Source organism: Triturus cristatus, chromosome 4_2, assembly GCF_964204655.1.
Source record: "Triturus cristatus chromosome 4_2, aTriCri1.1, whole genome shotgun sequence".
Taxonomy (NCBI): Eukaryota; Metazoa; Chordata; class Amphibia; order Caudata; family Salamandridae; genus Triturus; species Triturus cristatus.
Window position 1 is genome coordinate 34,564,566 of NC_140586.1, and position 23,158 is coordinate 34,587,723.

At 49.6% G+C, this 23,158-nt stretch overlaps 1 long non-coding RNA gene across 1 annotated transcript in view; it reads right to left on the reverse strand.

The window, feature by feature from the left end:
* LOC146832876 (uncharacterized) overlaps nt 1-23,158 on the reverse strand; it is a 100,602-nt gene that overhangs the window by 72,323 nt on the left and 5,121 nt on the right. The window contains exon 2 of the long non-coding RNA XR_014960466.1: nt 12,126-12,175. This is a non-coding gene — a long non-coding RNA (uncharacterized LOC146832876). The remainder of the gene's footprint in view (nt 1-12,125; nt 12,176-23,158) is intronic.

The following is a 23,158-nucleotide window of genomic DNA, read 5'->3' on the forward strand; positions in this document are numbered from 1 at the left end:
CCACCCGTGTATGAATGGAGCGTACCCACACCCGTGTATGTCCCGAGCGTACATGTCCAGACACAGGAGGGGTGGGTGCCTATCACTCCCAGCAGTGCCCAGACACAGGAGGGGTGGGTGCAGAGTCCTCCTAGCAGTGCCCAGACACAGGAGGGGTGGGTGCAGAGACCTCCCAGCAGTGCCCAGACACAGGAGGGGTGGGTGCCTATCACTCCCAGCAGTGCCCAGACACAGGAGGGGTGGGTGCAGAGTCCTCCCAGCAGTGCCCAGACACAGGAGGGGTGGGTGCCTATCACTCCGAGCAGTGCCCAGACACAGGAGGGGTGGGTGCAGAATCCTCCCAGCAGTGCACAGACACAGGAGGGGTGGGTGCAGAGTCCTCTCAGCAGTGCCCAGACACAGGAGGGGTGGGTCCCTATCACTCCCAGCAGTGCCCAGACACAGGAGGGGTGGGTGCAGAGTCCTCCCAGCAGTGCCCAGACACAGGAGGGGTGGGTGTAGAGTCCTCCCAGCAGTGCCCAGACACAGGAGGGGTGGGTGCCTATCACTCCCAGCAGTGCCCAGACACAGGAGTGATGGGTGCAGAGTCCTCCCAGCAGTGCCCAGACACAGGAGGGGTGGGTGCAGAGTCCTCCCAGCAGTGCCCAGACATAGGAGGGGTGGGTGCCTATCACTCCCAGCAGTGCCCAGACACAGATGGGGTGGGTGCAGAGTCCTCCCAGCAGTGCCCAAACACAGGAGGGGTGGGTGCCTATCACTCCTAGCAGTGCCCAGACACAGGAGGGGTGGGTGCAGAGTCCTCCCAGCAGTGCCCAGACACAGGAGGGGTGGGAGCAGAGTCCTCCCAGCAGTGCCCAGACACAGGAGGGGTGGGTGCCTATCACTCCCAGCAGTGCCCAGACACAGGAGGGGTGGGTGCAGAGTCCTCTCAGCAGTGCCCAGACACAGGAGGGGTGGGTGCAGAGTCCTCCCAGCAGTGCCCAGACACAGGAGGGGTGGGTGCCTATCACTCCCAGCAGTGCCCAGACACATGAGGGGTGGGTGCAGAGTCCTCCCAGCAGTGCCCAGACACAGGAGGGGTGGGTGCAGAGTCCTCCCAGCAGTGCCCGGACACAGGAGGGGTGGGTGCAGAGTCCTCCTAGCAGTGCCCAGAAAGGAAAGGGTGCAGTACCCACAGATACAATGCCCACAATTGTCAGTCAGGTGCTCAAAGACCCTGCAGAACACGTAACATGTGTGCGAGGCTGGTTGTACACACATGCATAGTGTGTAAAAGGGAACATGTCCACATGAAGTAACTTCAATATACTCCACACACAAGTACAGTGACCACCAAGGATGCCACAAATGATGCAGGTGGAGACATTGCCCAGCATGCATGGCCAAAGTTTAACGGATCCGTCACACACCAAGGATATGTAGACACAGCTCAGCACAACATTTAGGAAACACCCTGCAGGGAAGATGTCAGGGTCCACAGAGGAAGGAACACACCTTGGGACAATGTCACCATGCAGTAAGAACACACATGAACAAAGTTATTTCGCAAATACCTTGTGATGGCACACAGATACCAGGGTCCACCCCATGAGCAGCACACTACTACATTTCCCAGACACCTAACACATTATCCCCATCCCAAATCATGGAGCAGCACCACCAACAGCAATACCAGAAAAGCAGTAGTGTGCAAAGGGAAAAAAACATTGCTTTATTCAGCATTAAAAAACATTTGTTATTAAAAGTTCAATATGTACAAGGCCGATAGGGCAGTCCATAGTCCAATTCCTGGTGGGGGACACATAGGGACGCGTGTCCCCTAGCTTGCCTGCACAGTTCATACCTCCTTTGCTTCCACAGGGGGGGGCATCATGTGGGGGGAAGGACCAGGCACCGCAGGGACAGGAGGGGCAAGGGTAGGTGTTGTGGGTGCAGGGACAGAGGACTCCACCACAGGGGGTGGGGCAGCGCCAAAGGTGGAGGTGAGAATGGCGCTGCACACGGTTGCAAGGTCCTCCAGCGTCTCCCTTGCACCCGAAGGAACCACAGGCCCCAAGGGGGGGGGGGGTGTCGGAGGGATGGGTCGCAGCGCTACTGGGGGAGGGTGTGGACAGGGGGGGGAATCAACTACCCTGACTCGGGACTCCTTCGACCGCTTGCGGGGTGGTGTCACACTGGGGCTCAGGGACAGAGTGGCCAGGAAGGATTCTTTGGTGGAATCTTGGCCAGGAGAGCTGAGGGGAGTGGATTTGGAGGGAGTGGGTTGTGATGGATGTGTACTCCCACTGTGGCTGCGTGTCTTCCGTTTGCCCCCCGACCCAGTGGGTGTGCCTACTTCACCCTGTGTGTGCGTGACAGGAGGTGTGCGCTTGGCCTTCCCTGGTGGTGTGGTGCCTGTGTCTGGTGGGGTGCGTGCATGGGTACGTCTGGGTGTGCTTTGGACAGGCATGGGAGTGGGAAGTGTGGATGGTGCAGGGGTAGGGGGGGGACGTAGCGCTGCAGGAGACCCACTGCTGCAGTCAGTGTCGAGTCTATGGACCTCAGCAACTGGCGTTGGTCAGACTGCGCAGCTGAGATGCCCTCCATGTATGCTTCCATCTGGGTGAGCACTCGTGTGTGGCCATGGAGGACATTAAGCATCGCAGTCTGACCAACCTGCAACTGGCGCAGGATGTCCACAGACTCGGCATTCACGGGGGCAGGGGGTGCGGTGCCTGGCAAGAAGGAGACATGTGGTGACCTAGCACGGCGGGAAGGGACCAGAGCAAGTGAGAGGCCGGTGATGGGAATGGAGGGGGCGGGTAGAGATCGAGTGCTGCTTTCAGCTGTGGGAGCAGCCTCCGCCCCCTCTGGGAGCTCAGCCTCGGACCCGTTAGCGTCCTAGTCGGTGGTGGTACTGGACAGGTCCTCCGCCTCACTCCCCTCGGCCTCCGTGCCACTCGATGCGCCAGACAAGACAGCACTGCTGCCACTGGTGCCTGCTCCCTCCTCACGGTCCGTGCCAGTGTCTCCCTCGGAGTCCCCCGACGATGCTGTGGGCAAGGTGAAGAGACAGGAAATAATCAGACACCTGTATACATATGTCACATGAGTCAAATCTACATAGGTCACACTGCATAGCCTGAAAAGCAACATGAGTAACATCTACAATACAAGGTACATATGTAGGCCCTGCAACACACAGCTGGTTGACCCACCATGCCACTGAGAAACAATGGAGAGCATGACCCAACAGGAAATTACTTGATATCAAATTGGACAGAGGAGCCAGGCTCTGGGGACAATCGTGCACAGCATCTGTACCACACAGCGTTGCCAAAAAAGGGATGAGCAGGAACCATGTCTATTGACTTACTGCACATGCTGCAAAGCTAATACATTAAAACATGCCCAACATGACTGGGTCACTGCACCTTGAGTGTATGTCCAGACAAACATCACACACAGGCCAGACCTAGCAGGGAGACTTCAGATTTGGACATGTAGGCCTTGCCCGCACAAACCACCCCCTACCTGAGACAATGTGATTGAGACAGAGGAAGTACTCACACCTCTTACTCTGGGATAAAAACACATGGGCTGCACTAAATCCTGATTGTACACAAACTACCCCTGGTGCGCCTGTCCACATATATCATTGACAATCAACCATCATCAGATTGTCGTTCCAAGACACACAGGCACTGGCCACTGTGAGTATGCACAAGCAAAATTGGGTCACACTGTACAGTGGACACATGTAGCACAGTTTACGTCAACAGATGAGGCCAGGGTACAATGCCACAGAGCCCAACCTATGCCAAAGACACAGAGAATGTCCACATTGTTGGATGACACACATGATACCTAGGAAAAGGTGCCCCAGGGCACGGTAGTGGCCACACTCCTCCATGGTCCTGGATGGATATGACTGCAACTGAAGCAACCGTCCCTGCACTATGCATTACTCCCACTCATGCACATCATGTCAGAGGGCACAACATTGGACATGCATGCTGGAAGGCAGTACACTTTTAAGACACACTCCTATGTTGGGACTCTGCATCAGTGCCAACTGACATGGACCCCACAATGACTGAACTGGCCAGGGCACAGCCAAGGTTTCAAAACCTGTTACACTCCACCCCCACACATGATGCTGCAAGCATTGGGCACTTGGATTAACTGCCAGCCTAGATTACCTTGTGCAAGGGTGACTACACACAGACCAGGGAACACATGGCAAGGAGGGGAAGGGAGGAAGAACAGCACCGGTTTACTTTGGGGAACTGGTTATGCACTGCACAGTTAAACTCTGGCAGTGTATCCATGCAACTGCGCACTTCCAAAAGCTGGTGACACACAACAAACACACATGTACCTACCCCCTTCCTGCTGCTGCTTCTCCTGTAAGCGCCTATCCAAGTCGGGGAAGACCACCGCCAGCACACGCTTATGGATGTGGGTCAGACGCCGGCGCCCACGGTTCTTCCGGCTCTCAGGTGAGTCCCCCAGCAGGACCCGTGCAATCCTCCTCGTCCAGCACCGGATATCCTGCCAGCGTTTCCTCACCTGGGCTAGGCGCTGCTTCCGACCCTCCGTCATCCTCACGGCACTGAGGGCTTGCTTCCATATCTCCCCCTTGGCATGGACGCCTACCTGTGAGGATGCAAAAGTGAGAATACATTAATTCACCTGAGCAATGGCACAGAGACACACATATTAACAATTTGTCTTGTTTGAACAGGCCATGGTATGCAGGCAACTCATTGCACATTTGTCATAGGGACATAATCCTCTGTGGAAGGCAAAATGCACTACGTGGCATTTAAAGTACACAGGTGGCATGAGGGGTGCCACACAATCAATGATCCTGGATCACACTGTGCATCACAAGCTACACAAGGATTATGGACAGCACCTCAAAGCAGTCACATGCCCCAGCCCACTGACGCAACCTCAGCAGAGTGCACAGACACACACAGGCACAGGCCAATCACCTGCCATTGCCAACTGCGGGTACAAACCTCACTCTGCCCATGTGCCACTAGACTGGGGGGTGTCACAGGTGTGGGGCGGGGTCAGCACGGCAGTCACACAGCACTGCTCCCTGCTCACATCACATGGGCAGGGTATATCCATCCCTCATGCAGCTGATGTGCAACACTCCCCATATGCACTTACCCACATGACAAGGGACTTACACACACACACCAATGTCCAGGGGACCAACACATCATTTGGACACTCACAGCACAGGTACACTAAACAAACACACATCCATGGGTACTGTCACCTGTCACACTGGGGGACCACAGAATCACATCAGGACTGTAGCAACAACATTCCCAGGAGGAGTAGCCGGGCAGAATGTGGCATGCACCATGCATTGATTGTCACAGTAAGCACAATGCAAGTGAGGAGTGCACACAGGAACTACAGCATGCTCTGCATGGGAGACATGAGGCCTTCACCACCCTGGGACCCACTCTAAACAACATTGCATGTCTGTCACACGGGAACACAATGCCAGAAGTCACAGTCACAAAAAAGGGGCACAGTCTAAGCTAGTGGAGTCTGCACTCACCTGCTCCCCTGGTCGACCATACAGCATGGTGTACTGTGGGAGGATCACATCCACCAACGCCATATTCTCCTCCATGGTAAATGGCTGGGCCCTCTCCACAGACCTGGACATGGTGCCAGAGGAATCACGAGCAGCAGCAGTGTTGTGGAATGAAAGGATGTGCAGGCAAGTGCTCTCTCATGGGACCTGGCTGCCTTATATCTGCCTTTCTGGCCTGTTTCATTTACAGGAGTACAGAGTGATTGGTCAGTCACATTAGCATCCTACGTTTCCTCCAATCCCTTTAAACCTACCCCAGTGAGTGGCTTTGCATGGTTTAAAAATTGAGCATGATGTCAAGTCAACAACCACTTTGCAACAAAGTATATTGTTTCCAACCGACTTCTGCAGGCCACCTGATGCAATAATTCAAACTTTAAACTCGGTCTCCATGACATCCAGCATGCATTTAGGACCTTATACTTGTCCCTCATGTGTCCCCTATGTTATTTCAATATTTACACACAGGTACGGTCCGTTCCATGGCCCTAGGGCACCCCAAATGCAGTGATATGGACCGTACACGCGTGTGTAGGGTCCCTATCACTATGGGAGTGCTGGCGTATGCGTACGCCATAGTGATACGGACCGTATACGCGTGTGTAGGGTCCCTATCACTATGGGAGTGCTGGCGTATGCGTACGCCATTGTGATACGGACCATACACGCGTGTGTAGGGTCGGTCCGTATCACTATGGTGTACGCATACGCCAGCACTCCCATAGTGATACGGACCCTACACACGCGTGTACGGTCCGTATCACTATGGCGTACGCATACGCCAGCACTCCCATAGTGATAGGGACCCTACACACGCGTGTACGGTCCGTATCACTATGGCGTACGCATAAGCCAGCACTCCCATAGTGATAGGGACCCTACACATGCGTGTACGGTCCGTATCACTATGGCGTACGCATACGCCAGCGCTCCCATAGTGATAGGGACCCTACACACGCGTGTACGGTCCGTATCACTATGGCGTACGCATACGCCAGCGCTCCCATAGCGATAGGGACCCTACACACGCGTGTACGGTCCGTATCACTATGGCGTACGCATACGCCAGCACTCCCATAGTGATAGGGACCCTACACACGCGTGTACGGTCCGTATCACTATGGCGTACGCATACGCCAGCGCTCCCATAGCGATAGGGACCCTACACACGCCCTCAGAGTGTATGTACAGTGCGTTTCACACCTGACAGTGGTGACAGGCGGCACACAGACAGGAATAGAGCTGTCATTCTTGGCCAAGGCTGGACATCAAGGCATTGTCTGTGCAGTACTACATGTGTCGGGCACCGGTTGGTCAGGCTGTGATGTGGCACTTTACTCCTGAGGTGTGAAGCTAATAAAAGTATGATGAGCTGTGTACACATGTCATGTGTGATGGTGCCCTATGTGCCACACATCCCCTTCACTCCTTTGACATGTGTGCATGTAGTACAGACTTGTTGAGCCATGCGTCACTGGCATGGCACAGTCACCGACACCCGCAACTGTCCCCTGATGCCAGGTACACGGAATATTACCCCTGACATGTGAATGCCCGCGTTGCACGCTGTAACTATGTCATGTGTGTGTCATGTGTTCCCATAGGTTTGATGTAGGTGTTTGGTCAAATGCATCTGCAGTTGCTGCAACCAACATGTGTCTGTGTGTAGATGGGCATGGCACACTGTTACGCACACCAGCCCACATGTGTAATCCGACGTAAGGTGTGTATGTATGCATCGACACGGAGTTCCAAAACAAGGACATATCTGCATACTGTCAATGTATGCGTGATCAGTCTTGACATGTACTCCTTCATGGCAAGGTGTGTGGTCTGTCCTTTTTCTATGACATGTGACCTGTGCCTCTAGTGTTCCGCAACCTGTCTGTACAATAAACATCCTTCTTCTGCACATATGTGGATGTCTGTAACTCCTGTAATGCGTCTGCCTGTTCACTTGCACTGGCTCACAGCTAGTTTCATGGCATGGCATATTGAGGTTGAGAATCAACTTTTGTAGCTGGCTCTTGGTAGGAGTGTCACCTGCCTGGAATACGTGTCCAGGGCATATTGCACAGACCGGACTCTGTATGTAGCATATGTGTATTGCCTGTTGAACATGTGCTCAGTACATTGACGGTGTACTGTACTCACTCTTTGTTGTCCCTTCAAATTCACTGCAGGGCTCCGCCTCTCCCTCGACCAATTCTGGACTTGGCTGACCTGAGGGAACATGACTGTATACGCCGCTACCGCTTCCCCCAACATTTGATTGAGGACTTGACGACACGGCTGGCACCACACCTCCAACCGCTACACAGGTATCCTACTGCACTGACACCCAAGATGAAGGTGATGGCAGCCCTACATTTCTTTGCCACGGGTACCTTTCAACATACCATTGCTCATGTTGGTGGCATGTCCCAAACCATGTTCAGCCGTGTTCTGCATGATTTTTTAGAGGCCATGTTGGATCACCTGGATGAGTTCATAAAATTCCCAACTCCTGAGCAGTTGACAGGTGTCAAGCGTGAGTTCTATGCCCTGGGAGGGATGCCCCATGTCATTGGGTCCATAGATGGAACACATGTGGCTTTGGTACCACCACAGGCACAGGAGGTAGCGTATAGGAACCGCAAGCATTACCACTCCATTAATGCCCTTGTGGTGTGTCTTGCCAACATGGTGATTTCACATGTCTGTGCTCATTTTCCAGGATCAGCACACGATGCCTACATCATGAGGCGTAGCAGGGTGCCTGAAATGATGCTGCAGCTGCAGCTGCGCAACGAACGAGCATGTATTGTTGGTGGGTATACTCTGGCAGTCCTGTATTTAACGTCATCTTCCTGTCTTACTGCTTCTCCTGACCCACTTTTGTCCATGATGTTTCCATGTAGGGGACGCTGGCTATCCCAACATGCCATGGCTGATCACGCCTCTCCGCAACCCCAGCACGGCTGCCGAGCACCGCTACAACAACGCCCATGGGCGGACCAGGCGAGTGATAGAGAGGACGTTTGGCCTCCTGAAGAGCTGATTCCGTTGCCTCCACAAGACCGGTGGCGCACTCCCATATGCACCGGTGAAGGTCTGCAAGATCTTCCTCGTGTGCTGCATGCTGCACAACATGGCAGTGGAGAAAGCTGTGCCACTCATCCTGGATCCAGATGAGCAGGAACATCCACCCGTGGAGGATGAAGGGCTTGGTCACGAGGCAAGTGATGTGGAGGAGGAGGAGGCGGTAGAGGACATCCGGAGTCAGCTCATACGCAACTTCTTTGCTTAGTGGTGAGTTCCAGTGTCTGAGTGTGCACGCATTGGGCCGTGTGTGGCATGTGTTGCAATGTGTGTGTCCATCTGCATGTCTGCCAAGTGAGTCAGAGGTGTGTTTGGATGTGTCACTCGAGTGATGGTGCAATAGAAGAATGTTTTTCCAGAGTCATCATTGTCACCTAGCATGTTGACAACCTTATACGTGTCGAGTACATGCACATGCATGCGGATGTGCTTCTTTTGGCTGACTTCTGGTGTGTCTCTCATCCACAGGTACTTGCGCATGCTGTCTGCTGGTGGCATTGTTGTGCTCCTGCTATTCCTCATGAACACAGCAACATGTGCTGAATCAGCGTTACATGCACGGACAAGTTTGAAAATCTCCTTAGGGTAAGGGATGCAGCACGGCTTTTTGGGAGTGGTATTTGTTTTGAATGTGTGTGCACTGCTCCTGTTCATGTTTGGATACTTTACATACATGTAGAATCACCATGGGGCACATGACATGGAGCTGAATTCACCTGAATTGATGGTCAGACTTGGTGACAGTCATCTGTAATGGGATTGTGGATTGTGATGAAGCCATCAATGTGTGTAACACTGCCCTCGGAAACATACGGGTTGCACTGGGTTGACATGGTGTGTGAATTCCCCATTAGGGGCTCAATGGTGTATAGCAGCCTCTCCGTGAGCAGCAGGGGGTGTTTAGCTGTAACCCGTCACTTGTGTGCCAGTTCTATGGATTTCCAGCATCTGTGGTGCAAAGGGGGGTGCCAGTGTTGGTCCCACGTGTTCATCCACATGACCTGTGTATGTGTTGACAGAGTTGCATTAGCATTCCGACACACATGACTAATAAAGGTGTCCCTCTGCCTCCAAGGTGCCTCATCTCTGTCAATGGTGGTCTGTTGCCACTGTGCATGCGGCATGTCTGGCATAGTTCTCAGAGATGGTGCATATGAGTCTATGTGTGGAGTAGCAAGATGCAAGCTGTTTGTCAGGGATTAGAATCTGTATTGTGCATGATGTCCATGGCTGTGTAGGTATTGTGGCATGTCAGTCTCCACGACGGCCACTGTGCTGCATGTGCATCCATTGTGTGTGTGTGTGCCATGTTGAACCAGACATTCCTTCCTTGACATACACCTTTTGCATAGTTCCTTCCTGAGATCCTTGTCTTTGTGTGCTACTTGTGGCATTGTTTTCTTGACATGGCGCATGCTGCTGCAGGCCCTGCAGCAAGGGCACCCACTGTCCACGCAAACAAGCTGGTGTTCATCATGGATTGCTTGCTGACATGTGCTATGCTGATCAGCAGCATCTGTGCCTCATGCTGCAGCACACTCTGCATATTGCACAAGATCCCCAGTTCCATCCACCTCAAGACAAGAGAGACCATCCCCCAGGTCAACTACGACATCCGTGTCTAATCCTACCCTGCACTCTACGGACATGTGCGTTACAACTCCCATGATACTTGTCCACATCCAGGGTGCATCTGCACAGCTCTGCTTCTACATCCGGCGACCAGGCCACATCAACGTCCAACAGAGATGGGGGGAATGGATCACTGCCAGCTGCAGGATGACCTTCTCAATCCACGCACACACTCAGGATGCAGCCCACAACCACAACACAACCTTGTGGCACTGTGATCCAACACCCCATTGTGCCATCTCCATGCATCCAACCTTGGCCGGCCCACCATTCTCCACATCCACCTGACTCAAGCATGCAGGACATGGTTCTGCCACGTGTCTACACATACCTGGGAGTAGCACCCCAGGACACTCCACATGATCCCTGACCTCTGCGCATGACTGTTGCTCTTCTAAATAGGTCTGTAGGCACAGTTGTGCGGGCACCACCTCAGCTGGTTGGGCCCATCACGGGTGAGTATGGTGCTCCATGTCTGTATTGGATGAATTGGATGATTACCCATGTAAATAATACATATAATTAAAAGAAACATAGTTAAATAATAACTAATACATATAATGTTAAAATTAATTAAACATATACATATAAATTAATATATATACTTACTCCACATAGTGCAACAGTTGGAAAAACGTTGGAGAGCATAGGGGTAAAATGTACTATTCCCACTTCGAAGAGTGCAACAGTAGGGAAAACGTTGGATAGCGTAGGGGTAAAAATTACTATTCCCACTCCAGTGAGTGCAACAGTAAGGAAAGTGTTGGATGCGTGAGGTTATAATTACTATTCCAACTCCAGTGAGTGTAACAGTGTGGAAAATGTAGGATAGCGTAGGGGTTAAATTAACATACTTATTAATTGAATAATTTTTGTAAAATAAACAACATATTAAGAATTAATTAACTAAAAAATTAATAATAAATACAAATAAAATTAAATTAATATTTACTTAAATAACATTAAATTACTTCCCACCCTATTTCCCCATAAACAAACAACCCACTACACATAAAAAAGAACACAATTAATGTAATTGTCAATTAATCAATTAATAAAAATTAATTACCAATTAATAATACATTAACAATAAATTAATTAACAATAAAAAATAATAAATTAAGTATAATTAATATAATTGTAAATTAATCAATTATTCAAAAATTAATTACCAATTCATAATTAATTAACAATACATTAATTATCAAGAACAATAAATGAAAAAATATTAATTAATTAAATTACTTCTCACCCTATTCCCCTATAAAACCACAACCCGCTACACAAAAATTAACATAATTAATTTAATTATCAATTAATCAATTAATACAAATTAATTACCAAGTAATGATTAATTAACAATAAATTAATTAAGAAAAACAATAAATAAATAAACTTATAATACATTAATGATAATTAATCTGCTAAATTAATCAAATAATAGAGCTAAATTACCAATTAATAATTAATTAACAATAAATTATTAATCAATAACAATAAATACAAAGATATTAATTAATTAATTAATTATAATTAAATTACTTCCCACCCTATTTCCCTATAAACCCACAACCCTCTCTGATACTAAAATGCAAAATTTACTAAATATTTAATACAAATATTTAAAAATAATACAAATCCATTACAAAAAATGTTAAACATACATATAGAATACATACTAAAATACATAACACTAAGATAAATATCCATATTATTAACAACTATACTTTTGCTAACGATATTACTTACTTCAATATTACTAAATTCAACATTACTTACTTCGATATAAAAAAACGATATTACTTACATAAGGTCGATATTCTGGTCACCGATATTCTTGACATCGATATTCTGTCCCTACGATATTAAAAACTCGATATTAGTGTAGGTCGATATATAAAAATCGATATTTTGACTGCGCACCGTTGTATTTATACCTTTATCCGAGAACTCTTTGTAAAGATTACCTTATTGCATCAGGTATTTTATTGCACTGCAACCCTATCCAGCTCTCCCATTTACAGCGCTCTGATACTGTGATGATCATGTTTGTGCTTTGTAAAACACAATAAATAAATAAATTGTAGTCTTGCAGAACCCTATCCAAAACATTGTTGAAATATAGTAATTGCTTTTAGGTTACTAACAATCACTCTGAAGGGATCAGGGTCACTCACTGTGGTAACAAAAACAAACCTATTTCGTTAGTCACAATGTTACACACACAGTGTACTAAGAATAGACACTTTAAATAAAAGTGTTTATTATGACAGAAATAACCTGTATCTCAGTACAACTAAAATAACTATACAGGATATCATAAAAATAGCTAGATGGTTAACATATCATCTCAAAACCTAATACTCTAAAACCTACTTCTGTGCCCTACACTGACAGAGCATGGAAAGCAGAGAAACTTGCAGAGTATAGTTTCTTTGGGAGAAGCATTGTGCTGCATACCTTGTTGACAGCAAAAGCTGTCATTATCAGCGGAGGCATGAAGGCAGTGTTCCGTGCAAAGGGCACACTCCGGGACTTAGCTTTATCATCACTGAGTGGGATGTTGCCTCTTCGAAGTGAACTGGCCGTAGGTGAGACCATCTTCAGGTCAGAATCTCAGGCGATAATCTAGGTGAAGGACCTCTGAATTAAATGGCCGAATGGTGGTGCTTATAATACTAAATCTTGTAATTTCTGACATAGGAGGATGCCAATTCAGACTTCATTATTTTGACTAAGTTTGGACATTGTTCTAATTTTATCTAGACATGGTGATAAGTAGAAACTTGACCCAGACTCAAATTGCATCAGGTGTTGTATCTATGTCATGAGTCAGATGACCTTACACCTTCACAGTTGTTAGAAATATATAGTCCTCCCCTTCAACTGGCAGACATAGAAATGATTCTGCATAAATGGAGAAAGACGGCAACCTCCATGATCTAAAATAGTGACCTCCATGATCTAAAATGTCAATGAGGCCTACATAAAATAAAAGCAGATGAGTTGGACCTTAGGGGTCTTACGTCACAGTTATTGGCTAGTTTAGGTCAGCACCTTCAGCAACTGGTTTGAGACTTTGTCAAACACATTTTGATACGCAGAGTATACATCTCACATCTCATACTAATGTTTCTTGGGTCATTTCAGCTCCCAGGAAGTAATTCCATTTTAATATATGAGAAACCATTTTATATCTGAAACGTAAACTCATTCATAACACATTCAATTCTTCATCATACATGCATTGTATATCGGGAGCAATCCCTTTTTGTATTTTTAGTGCAGTGAGCTTTTTTAAAGGCCTTTGTCATGACTTGGATGCAAACCTAAGGTGTCTATTTGCTTTTTTATGCTTACATCACAGGACTGCCTGAACCCAAAATGGCTCACATGTGTCTTGCGAGATCTCAGCTTCTGGTTATAATTTACATGCTTTAGATACGGAAAACAAAGTGTTATGTTGTTTACACTGCTGCAGCTTTTTTTTTTTAAATCTTGAGTGAACAGGTGCGTTTTTTTTTGTTCTGCTCCAATTGTCACTGCTTCACTGTTCCAGCACCTCTGCTCCATCCTTCTTGCTGCAGTTTAGGCAGGCACATTCATGGTATCTTGAAATGTTAAGCCTTGAAAGCGAGAGCATTCTAAGAATGTGGGTAAGGGTTCTGAAGGAGACAGTTGGAGAGAGCGGAAGCTGCAGGGTAGCTTAAGTGGTTCTCTTGATGAAGCTTGAATAAAACTCATTAAATCTACACTGAACTGGTTTACTATTTCACATTGGCGATGTTCTTTGAACTTAGAGAATTCTAATGCCTCAATACCGCTTTCAATTTGGACGAAGTGGACCCTATTTGGTGAGGCATTGTTTTCTCACTTTAAGCCTGTGGGTTTGGAGATTTGGATCCCTTGGCGAAGACACAGATAGGGGATTGTATATTTTATTTAATTCCTTATAATCGACACTTTTTGTGGGGGATTCAGTAGAATAAACACACTGCCTCACCATTAATTGGGTTACATGCTCAAGTCTGTCGCATGTTGCCTGTTAGGAACAACGACTTGTAATACATTCGTAGGTACTTGTATGCCTGTTCTGTGAAGTGATGCCTACATTCAGGCACAAACTCTTGCTTGGAATACGCTTGTGGATGTACTGGTGCATGGAATGTTTCCAATGCTTTCTCCCACGTGGGGGTGCCTTATGTTATGACGTTGGGCACCAGCTCAGTCTGATTGGTTATTTTCTCTGGCAATGCTGTTCCTGGTCGGTCTCCAAATGTCGGATCTTCTTATTGGACAGGGGATCTGCTGAGGAAAGGTCCTTCCTCTTCGGCGATGTGTGCAGTGTGCAAAACCCCTTCTCTTTGGGGATGTCACTAAGAAAATTTAACAGCCACAGGTTGCTAAAGTTTGTGATATGAACCAAGGTGAGCTGCATTTGTTTTTGGGGGTGCCTACACTTAATCACAGCACCTACCGGGTCGCACTACTAGTTAAGACGAACGGGGCCACTTTTTACACCTTTTCTTGTATGTTTTTTTATTATACTTACCACTAAGGGCACTGTATCTGATATGTTTACCTGGGTAACTTTCTCATTGCTTACAGGAATTTCACTGGGAGTAAGTTACTCAACCCATTTGACCTGAGCATTCACTCAGACAGTGACTTCACTCTACTCCACAAGGTAGGAGGTAGGGAGAGTGTCTAAGGGATCGATTTTCATAGTCCTGATGAAAGCCGGGGACAATGCATAAGCCGTCTGAAACATGTCGACAGTTTGCAGATTAGATGGGTAGTGGGTTCATCATAGTCAATAAAACCACCATCCACTGGTTATATAATAACCTTTTTAATCTGACCAAGGAGTCCACCAATAAAGGGTAATTTTGGAGATCCCAGTGTCAGTTTTAGCTTTATCTTCTCTGCACTCTCTTCTTGATCCCGCACAGTTTTTCTTTATGTTTGTTACGTCTCCCCTTCCCTATTGCTCCACCTTGCATAGCCCCATTTCTATGTGGGTGTTGAGTCGTATCTCAGGAGGTCGGAGTGGGGCTTCTCGTCCTTCCCCCTTAATTACTGTGTGTGCGAAGTGCTTAGCGCGGCCACTGAGCCACAGGGTTTTTTTTTCTTTTTTATACTTGGACCTCTGTTTACCTAAATATAGCAGACACTCCTACAATTAAGCATTGCTGTAGGATGGCAGAAGAACAGGGTCTAGCATATGGAGAGGAGGCTTGGCACAGATCCTGTCAAGGTCATCATTGCTCAGTGACGCAACCATAAACCAAGTCCTTTCCCAGGGTGAAGGGTGGGACGCTTTGATTGAACTGAAGCGGTCACACGTGAAGGGGATATTACATGGGGCTATACTGACTGAGTACTTGAGGGGGAATGCCGCCCCTAGACGCCTTATCGTTAACAATGAACCCCTCATCTTCTTAGAAGACATAACATTGTGAAAGGACTGGGCTCTGATTGTCTGGAAATGTACATGGGATTGGCTTATTTTAATTATAAATACAGCCAAAAGAACAGCAGATACCCTCTACATTCAAATCCAGGTGAGTGAACAGGGCTTGTAAACAAGTATTTTACTGACCACTTACAAAAAGAAACTGGAAGAAACAAACAGTGAGATAGGGGAATATAAAGACTATCTCCTAAGATCCAAGGTAGACAAACTACAAAAAGATCTTACAAATGTTTCTAAAGAAAAGGTTTTTTCCTATACAACAGAGGAATACATTCACAAAAAAATGGAGGACATGATGAAGGGCCTAAACAGGGAGGGCAGGAACTATGACTTAACGAGTTCTAGTAATGAGAAAAATGATTATGAGAGGAGACCCCGTAGAAGGGGGAGAGGGAGGGGTTTCTTTGGAGGACCTCACTCTGCATTCAACCATATACCCCAATTTTCCAGGACAAAACTACGGTTGGCCACCCATGTACCACCAATTCCCACAGATGCAGGGACCCCAAATGCCACAATATCCACAGATGCCGAATCATTTTTTAGGGAGAGACAGAGGGAGAGGCAGGGGCAAACAGAAGGGGACAACAGGGGTACATTGGGAGGATTTGAACCAGAAGGTAACCAGGAGCATGGCGAGGGACCCCTCACCGGGGACGAGCGGGGAGTAACTTTGGTAATGAACCTGACAGACACAACCCTTACCGGCCCACAAGAAGCACTCCTGAACAAGGGACTTGGCTTTGTCCCTACCAATACCCTAGATGTTTTCAAAATTTGCCAGGAATTGGCAGTTTTTTTTCAGAGCATCAGACTCAGGGTCTTCGTTGAAGGAAACCAGAGGCAGATGAGAGGGGTGGCGACACCAACTCCCCCCCCCAATCTAAACTTACACTCTCAACCGCAGCTCTCCCTATTGAGGTAGAGACTTTGAATGGGCGGTCATCCATGAGGTGGAAACCCTGGCGATGAGTCCTCCCCCTTCAAAAACCTAACCAGACAGGAAAAGAAAGCTCTGGAACAGCTGAGGAACAACCCAGACATCGTGTTCAAACCAGCAGAGAAGGGGGGGTCCTTGAGCCCATCCCAGTTCTACGATTTCTTTTTAAAACCTTTAGTACAGAACAGGACAGCCTACCTGAAGGACACTACCGATGTTCTCAATTTACTTAAGGACCTCACATTTGATCCCAAGAAAGAGTTCTTGGTGGGATTAGACATCGAGTCCCTATATACAAACATACCGCAGAGGGAAACCTTGCGGGTGGTGGAAGAGATCCTGTTTGACCAAGAACGGCCATTCTATATCCCAAGGCCATTTAATCTACATCTCGCAGAGATTGCATTGACGAAGAACTACTTTGAATTCCAAGGTACCCATTACCTCCCAACCCATGGTACTTCTACGGGGAGTACCCTTGCCCCCAGTTTGGCAGGACTTTACATGGCGGCCTTTGAGGACCAGTTCATCTTCGCCCCCATGAGCATCCAGAGAGGGAATATCAAAATATGGAAGTGTTACATTGATGATGTGCTCCTGATTTGGGAGGGAGAAGCCCAGTCTATTGTTGATTTCCTAGACTGCTCAACAACCGATATCCCCTCCTGCACTTTACATCGACTATCACAATGGAAAGCCTACCTTTTCGGGATTTGGACATTTTCCCAGGGAAGGACCAACTACAAACACAAGTGTTCCATAAAGCAACACACAGGAACAGCCTCCTGCTGTTTGAAAACTTCCACCGTAAATCATTAAGGGACAACCTCCCGATGGGACAATTCCTACGCCTCCGCAGAAACTGCTCCAATACAGGGGATTTCAGGGAAGAAGCTGATGTCCTAGCAGGGAAACTACTGAACAGGGAATACCCATGAAAGACAATTAAACGAGCACAGAAGCGGGCTCTCAACTGTAATCGTGAAGCCCTGTTGGATACAGTAGAAAAACCTCCCACAAACAAGGCTATCTGTGTGACCACCTTTAACACTGCCTCCAACAGCATCAAACGGATTATACCACGAAACGGGAGGATCCTGAACTCCAATGGCCTTCAGCTGGAGAAACCCCTTGTTCGAGGCATATGAGCTGCAGATTATACACTGTGCATAGATCGCCATCTGGTGTTGGGCCCGGATGTTTGCAGTTTGTTTTTCCTCTTGGAAAGTCTTTGGAAGTCACGAGGTCGGTGACTCCTCCTTTGGTTCGTATTGCGCATGGGCTTCTGCTCCATCCTCAGATTGTTTTATTCCGCCATCGGGCTCCGGTTCCGAACTTTTCCAGTTCAACGATCGACGCAAATCCTTGCTCATCGAGATTCTTCAGATAATAAATCATCTCAACCACCTTCTCTTCGGTACTTCTTCGATTCCGGTCGTCGACGGCGGCCTTCGGGCCTATCCCGGCTCCGGTCTCGGCTGATGGAAAGAACTCCCTTCAAGAAGTGCCCTCGATGTGGGTCCAAATTCCCCCACACCGATCTTTATGAGGTGTGCAACCTCTGCCTCTCCCCTGAACACGAGGCTCGAGACTGTCCCGCCTGCAAGTCTTTTAGATCTAAAAAGACTATTTGAGATCGAAGGGCCAGATGCAACATGACGCACTCCTCGACCTCCGCTCCAGTCGACATCTTCGGGGACGACGTCGAAGCTCCGGGACAGCAGAACATCGAAGAAGATGAAGACGACCTCGTCAGTGCTTTCGAGGCCGACGACTCAGATGTGGAGGACATCACCCCGGCGCAGAGGGTCGTGAGTACTATACCCCCTCCCACACCCACGCCGATACCCAAAAAGGCTTCGGTCACGCCTTCGAGCCAAGGCAAGACCAAGGACACTGCTTCTAACACCCCACCTTCGGGCCCGGTAAAGAAGCCTATTAAGCCTTCCGGCAGCTCGGGCTCAAGCCAGCCTACCAGCGGTGCCGAAAAACACCCTTCGGCACCGAAGAAAAAATCGGCCTCCACACCGAGCCCAGCACCAAAGCCCTCGGTTTCGAAACCCGCTCTCTCGGTGCCGACCAAACATCATAAGGTCCTCGGCACCGACACTCCCGTGCCGAAGCCTCTCTCGGCACCGAACAAAAAATCGGAGGTCCCGAAAAAGCACGGCACAGACAAGCCTAAAAAGCCGTCGGCCCCGAAAACCTTGGCGCCGACCGAACAACCAGTGTCGCAAGAACTTTTTACACCGGATCCTCTACAAAAGACACTTACCAAGGATCCAAAAACTGGACATTTGACACTGTCTTCAAAAAAGAGACATTTGGACAAACCAGCTCCACCTCCACCTCCAAAGAGGAAGGACACTGCTACCTCCCCTTTCAGAGTGCCTTCCCCACCTCCACCACCCCCTCCACCCTCCCCACCTCTACCTTCTCCACCCCTGCCTCATCGCTCTCCGACCCTGTCTCCAGACCATGATGATCATGGGGACCCTTACTATAATCCAGCAGATGTGCCACAAGACCCCACCCCTACTGGATCCCCAGACCCATGGAATGACTATAACAATCCGGACATCCCAGATGTCCCACAGGATGACCTTTATCCATCTAGGCCATCCCCACCAGAAGACTCTTTAGGTTTTCACCACCTACTACAGAGGGCGGCACATTATCACGGGGTAGAGCTACATACTGACCCAGTGGAGGAAGATTTTCTCCTAGACACCTTCGATACTGCCATAATGCTTAACATAGAGTCCATTAGCTTGCCCATTTTGTCTAATTTATCACCGCTAGCTGCGGTTGGGTTCACGGATCATGCCGGCACCGCCATGGGCACTGCTTCTAGGCGAGTGGAAATTACTGACTTTCGATGCGGGGCTCTGCAGGGAACTCATTGTATTTGGGCCGGTGAGCCCGTTTAGGCCTCGCAGGTTCCGCCTCCGCTGGTCCCGTCTGAGGTGCCTCAGGTAAGTTGGATATTACCCTGGAATCTTCTGGCTCACCCCTGTGGAGTATGCCTCTCACCTACTCTAGTCCTTTAGACTTTGCCATTTCCATAAAGTTCACTCAGACTGCCTCCTGCGACGTGCCAGGCTGGGAATCATCGACAGTGAGATTTGGGAAAACAGATGGAGTGATCCTTGGTTCTCCAGGACCTTGACCTGTCGTGCCGAAACCTCTAGGCAGGTCCTGCAAGGATAGAGAAACATGAAAGGAAGGTCCCCACCGCTACTACGCCGCGGATCTGAGGAGATCTGGAACTAGGCAGCCCCCGCGCAAGTGACTTGTGCCCCAACGTCTGCCAATGCTCACTTTCTCCCTTGATTCAAGACCAGCGATGCCTGTTGATGTGAATTCTGCTGAGTCTGAGGTGTGAGAGATAAGCACCGGTTATCATGTATGTCAGGCTCGCACGCGCTGATCCGGGCACTTGCGCCTGGATCCTCACCCACGGCCTACCAATCCCCCCCCTTGCAGCAACCTAACTTACCCTGCGTGTCCTCGTGACTCAGGGTCGCTGTTGTTGTGGGGACCCCTGCATGAAGCCAAGGGGACTCACTACCTTGCTGTAACATAAATGGTGGAGATTAGGAGATTTGTTTGTAATTTGCATCCATGCCTGCTCCAGTGTGGGCAAAGCCCAAGGCTCCCGCTTAGGATGCCAGCACGCCCTTGCTCTCAGTTAAAAAAGTATCTGCCCCACCCTAGGGGCACGGAGCAGAGGCAATAGAGGTACCACCGCAGTGGCGCATACCTGTTGGTAGGATGGAAAAGTTACCCATGTCCTTATTTTTTAACAGAAGCTATCCGTGCCTGATGCGCCCGGCTTTCTGGCATCAGAGTATTTGAAAACTTAAATGATTAGCAGGACCAGACAGCTATATGCGTAGCACCAACCATGACCCAAGGCCTACATAAACAAGTGGCTGGAAATGTGCTGCCCTATTTGGCATACTTACATATGGCCAAGTGGCCTGGTCATCTTTGTGCTTCTGTAGATTGCAATGCAAGGCTACCACATAACTCCTGTTCTGTGATGCGAATAGGTCATCCCTCGTAGTATCTGGGTTTGGAAACAATCATCAATTGCCAAACAATACAAGCCATGGAGTCAGCACAAAGTACACTGGGCATCTGAGTACCCACAAACACTGCTCCCGGAGATCTGTGGCACAGCTGGGGGCCGGGCCAGGTACCTGCATGGATGGCTGACTCCCCCTGCATGTGCACACCAGGAGGGGATGGGGGCAGCCAGAACCCATGCGCCCCCGATTGTCCCACCGCCCCAAGCAATCGTCTATCCCTCAAGTGCCACCATGAGGCCAGACTCTGGGTGTAGTACAAGTGTCCAGTCCATGGAGTTTGGCGAGATGGACCGAGTCCGGGTCACCCTTGGCCCCACCAACACCTCCAACGCTACCCTCCCACCCAGCTCCAGTAAGGCGGCACCCTAGCTAGCACAAAATTCCTCTTACGTGTTAAGCCACATCCATATAACAAGACCACACCCTGGGGATACGATTATTGGTGCTAAGCAGGCTCTTTCAAGGAGGTCCGGATGGACACTGTGGGAATATCAGAAACCTGGGAAATAGCATTTTCACTCCGCATGTGGAATTTTTGCAATGTTGAGTGAAAGAATAACAAAAATTAAAAAGTATAAAGTTGGAACAAAGAAAAGAATATAAAAAGGAGTATGTTTATGAAGACATTGCCTTGAAGGCACAATTAAGCAGTGTGATTGGTTGGGGTGAGACGTCGCCCCACTGGTATGGCGTTAAGCAGGCTCAGCCATACCGGGTTCTGACTTTGGGGGCCATAGAACTGCAACGAGGTGATGGCCTGCCCACAGCCACTAGGGTGGGGATGGAGCTGTGCATGCTGCTAGAAGGACACAGGGCCTGAATTGTGTTTTGCGGATTCTGTCCCCGCATTCCTATTCTGTACCGCAAAGTAGCTTTACCCTTGCCACAAGCCCGTCCCCAATGTCGGCATGTAAAATAATTTCCTCCCTCCCAGGATGGTGGTGCCGTGCCGCTCGCAGTTCAACAATGCTTCCCCCTCCTTCGCAAGGGCCCTCCAGCCCACGCCTCACCGCGAGAGCCCGGTGAGTGAGTCCCATGGGAATCCTCCAGCAGGTCACTCACCCCCATGCCCCCGGCAGACAGAGAAGCAGTGCATGGCCTGGCCCTGCGCCCCAATACTGCACAGACCCTGCCCCAGAGCCGCAGCTCGTGGGCCGCACTGCCCGTTCGGCCCCCCTGATGAGACACCACACCGCAGGGCCCCCTCCCAACAACGTGCATCACGCGACAAGGCGCCGGACGGTCAAGGACCCGCTCGGCACCCTGCAGTGGCATACATATGCTGTGCATGAGGTCAAGGGACCGCTGCATGATCAAGATGAAAAAATTAGAGCGTTACCCCTCGGGCACCGGGTCTAGGTGAGCAAAGCCCCTGCCGGGCGCCCCACGATGTCCGCACAGTAACTTTACCTCTGAGGGAGGCCTCACGCGGGTCGCTGGGGTCTGGAGCCTTCGGGCTGCTGTATTTGCGGTTGTTCACCCCCTCCCCCTGAGTGCCGCCTTCTCTGCAGGGAGCACTTCTTGCTCGTTATTTGGTCAAGTGTGGTCTAAAGGGCATGAAGGCATTCGTCACTGTGGGTGCGTGTTCGAATCCCACTGTTATCAGCATATAATTTGCTCACGTCCCTGCCTTTTCTCATGCGGCGCTCAGCCCCCCTGTGCCCGGACGGCATCGCCCCCTCCCTCATGGCATTGCAACATGCCCGGGCCCTGCTAAGTGCCTGTAGACCCGACTTCTCCAAACTCCCCAACGTGCGTCTCTGCTTCCCACCCCATCCCCCTAACTTCCATTAAAAGAGGGTTGGGGGGAGTGGAGCGGGCCGAGGCGTGCAAACAGTCGGTAACCCTGGCAAGTACACGCAGCGGCAAGCACGGAGACACTGGCAAGCATACCAGAGCCCACACCCCCCATAAACCCAGGTGGTCGCTGGAAAAAAGAAGTGCGTGTAGTACCAGAAACAGGACAAGCCGTTTCATCAAGGGCCCCGGACGGGGGTACCTACAGGGCCCATGGACCACCCTACTGAAAAGTTTGAGGTGAGTGCCATGCCGCACAGCCCCCAAATCGTCTCAGGCAGTCGATGACGACTACGCCGAGGGAGGCGAGCCGGGTGGGGGTTCGGGGGGGGGGGGGGCGCCGGGGAGGGCAGTGGGCATACGAGACAACTCACCGTCAACCTTCGAAGTCCTGTAACTTGGCCTGAGTCAAAGCGCGAACAACGTAAGATAATTGTCGAGACGGCGTGTCCGGCAGCAAAGAGAGCACCAGGAAAGCGGGTGGAGGGGGAGGTAGAAGTAGCTCCCCCAACCCCCTGCGTGCCGGAAATGAC